Below are 3,827 nucleotides of genomic sequence, written 5' to 3' on the forward strand. Positions count from 1 at the left end.
TGTGCAATCATTAGGTATAAGCCTAAATGTATTGTCAATTGAGCCAAATTTGAATTTTTGTGCTTAATTTTCTAGTGTGTGCATTGCTTGATTGGGTCAAAATAGTGTTACTTTTTTTTTGAAATTGAGCATGCATGCATTCAATTATGCTTGATTGAGTTTGCACTTTGGGCATTGCAATGAGAAATTGATGGATTATTTTCATGTAATTCTGGCCTAAATTTGTGTGTGTATGCCAATTAATGGCGTGTGCAATTCAATGGGTGAATGAATAATTGGTATTTTTTACCAATTATGATGATGAATTGGACAAATAATTGATATGGGTATCACAAATTGGGTCATATGTTGAGATAGATTGCTCAATTGATGCCCAATTGTGAATATTTTTTTGTATTGCCATGCTAATGATTGATCTAGATTATGAACATGGCAATGTTGCATTCCTTTATGTGCTTAATTGTAGCCAAAAATCACTCAAGTTTACACATACAAACCATAAATGACAACCCTAATAAGGTTTGAATGATCAGGGTTTTCAGATATGAGCGATTAATTTTGCAATGATTAAAAATCGGTTTTGAATAGGCAAGTGTTTTGTGCCAATTGGGTTTGCCTAATTGTGGATATCTGCGGATATGAGCAAATTGAGTTGCAATTGATAAATTGTGTTGAATTGGCAATTGAAAGAAAATCATGCATTAGTGAAGCTTGTGTGCATTTCCCCATTGATTGATTCAAATTTTAAATCAAAACCAAAAACTCTTTTGCATTCCAATCCACTCTAATGTGTATGAATCATCAAAGTGAAGTAAGATGGACAAGAATTGGAAGAACTTTATATGATCTATAGATTTGCATGAGGATTTTCAATTATTTTGAGGATAATCGTGCTTGGATTTGATGCAAATCAATGATTAATTATGCTTTTGGATTTAACTTCCATGCAATTTTGATGCATTGCTCAAGAATAACAATGTAATTTCGTAATGTCCAAATTTAGATCAATTGTGCGAGAAATTTTTGAGGGGAAATTTTGATCTCGAACTTTATCCTGCTACACTCTCCGTGTGACCCTTGCCACTTTCTCATGAACACACACACATTCTCTATGTCATGCCCGAGTGTGGGAATGTCTCCTAATTGCAATCTTTCAAAAGAGAAAAAAGATAAAAGAGGCTTTGGCACTACACACACACACACACAAAAAGGCCCGATTCTGGCTCCCTGCTATCTCCTCACTTTCGACGCTAGCAAAACGACACACACATATGTCGCAACTAGATTTCCTACCGAGATGTGCTCCTGGCCTCTCTCGAGTCTCTCTCCCTTGGCCCATTATTGGTGCGTCTTAACTCCACACACACACACACACACACATGCCATTTCTAGCTTGCCTCCATGATTCGCACTCTTGACGAATCACACACTCACATCCCACATGCTATGATGCAGGTCTCTCCCTCTCTCGGCATTACCACCTTCAACCAGCTCTCTCTCAAGAAACTGGGTACATGATCAGGTCGGAGGAAGAGGCCGAGGCCGATTAGGAGGCAGGACGATGCGGGCAGAATGTGCAAGAGCATCACTGCTCGACGTTGATAAGACCCAAGAGACCCCCATAATAATATTGGAACGATGATGTGATGGGCTTTCAATTTTGTTACTCCTCCTTTGATGCAAGTCCATTAGCTTGCAGTTTTGCTGGTTACCAACTTCATAATCATGGTGCTCTTGTGCACTACTCATTTAGGCAGAGCAGCTAAGGATGATGCACTACCCTCACACAACCCCCACTTGCTTGGCTTGATTCAGACACACACACATGCCCCCACGGGCTCGGTTGTTCATCACCTGCAAAAGAAAAGCGTGCACATAGCTGAAGCTAATTATCACTTGAAGGGCCCTCTTGTGCATTTCTAAATTCATCCTATATTCGTGCTCGTCCTACATATTAGCAAAAAATTACCTCTTTGCAAAACAACCATACAACTTCTTACATTGAACAATTGAATATACTTGTTTCCCAAGGTACAGAATTAGAGCCGAAGTGTGGTCTGTCAGCAAAAATATTTATTTGCTCTTGCAATATGGGTGCACACTCAGCAGCAGCTCCGATCCTCCAGCTTGTTAGTTGCACATGCTCCATAAAATCCCTACCATGATGTGTTTGTGCTGTCAAAGGGTGTCTTTCTACACTTTGACATTACCATATACATGTGGTAGTGATCTATGTGAACACACTAGGACCGTCGGGGCATTTTTTCCCTCTTTAGGAGGTTTTTTCCCCCGAGCATTGTATATACGCCCATCACTCTAGGGCTATCTATCTTTCCATTACACACTACGTAACACACTCTCCATTGTGCGCCTTTTGCTTCCTTCATCTTCTCCAAGCTGTGTGTGTTTCTCTGCAGCCCTAATTCCAACAATTGGTATCAGAGCAGGTTACGTCCTCCCGGGCTTAGTCGCCAGCTACTCCAGCACACGCCTGCTCACTTTCTTCGATTACAGTGACGTTTGGCGAGCATTCGTAGGTCGACAAATACTTCGGGCTAACTCGAAGAGCTTTGTGTGCTCAGATTTTTTATTTGGGTTCATTTCGGCCCCCGTTTCCACTACAGACAGTACTGTAGAGGCTATTTTGTCCTTTTGTGCAGAATTTCTTTTAGTGCCGTTTTCTGCATAACAGGTGCCTTATAGTCTTCTACGGTTTGTGCTATATAGCACGTGTTGTTCCCGTTCCGTTTCTCCTATTTTTGGGCAGTTTTCACATCAGGTGCAGCATTTACCATGGCTGACAACAACAACGCAGATGTGTTCAAGATGTTTGCTGCTAAGGATAGGTTGGATGGGGACAACTACCCTATGTGTGCTTATATGATGCAACATGTTCTTGTGTCAAAGGGCGTCTGCAACATTGTGTAGGGCATTGATGTACGTCATGGTTCTGAGGATGTAGGCGATGTTGAGGATGTTGCAGGTCTTGCTGTAAGGATTGCTATTGTTAGAAATGTTTTGCCTACGACAAAACAAGCTCGTTGGGATGTTAAGGATGCGCAGGTTCATGCATTGATTGCATTGTCTGTGAAGCGCATCATTGTTCCTCACATCCGTTCAACAAAATCTGCAAAACAGGCTTGGGATATTTTGGCTAGTCTTTATGCAAGTCGCAATGAGGCTTTCAATAAATGGCTTTTGTATCTTGTGTTTTCACTTAGCTTCAAAAAAGTTGAATTGTAATAAAAAGATCAAGAGACTTCTCTACAAAGGGGATGCTTGCTCAAGGATGCTCAAAAGAGCATGAATAGGTGTAATCCTTCCATGATTTTTCTCTTTTGTTCATCTCTCCATTCTCTATGCTTGGTTTAAGTAATTTTTGCTTCTAAGCTATGGTTCTTTCATGTTCAAAATCTAGGCATACCAAAGCTTCAACACTTTGCTTTGTGAATATTAGCTCATCAAAAAATTAGCTTTTATGTGTGCTAATCATAGATAATTGGCCTTGACCGTAGGTTAATGTAGGTTCATTCTCATTAGTCCTAGACTTAATACTCCATTCATTTTTAACATGACATAGGGCTATGATTAGGCCTTTAGTCCATCTGCCATTAGCATTTCATGTTGGAAGCAATAAAAAAGTGCTAAAAAATGTGTCAAGAAAAAGTAGCAAAAATACTACTAGACACATGAAAAGAAAATTTCTATGTTATGTTGGGTCTATGTGAGGCCTAGCGCCTTATTGTCACTTGGCAGGCGACGGGAATAACCTTGGCTCGCTTGGTCAAGGACCTAAACCGATGTGTTGGGCTGATAGGGGTTAGCCG

Source organism: Adiantum capillus-veneris, chromosome 16, assembly GCF_014529385.1.
Source record: "Adiantum capillus-veneris isolate H3 chromosome 16, ASM1452938v2, whole genome shotgun sequence".
NCBI classification, from domain to species: Eukaryota; Viridiplantae; Streptophyta; class Polypodiopsida; order Polypodiales; family Pteridaceae; genus Adiantum; species Adiantum capillus-veneris.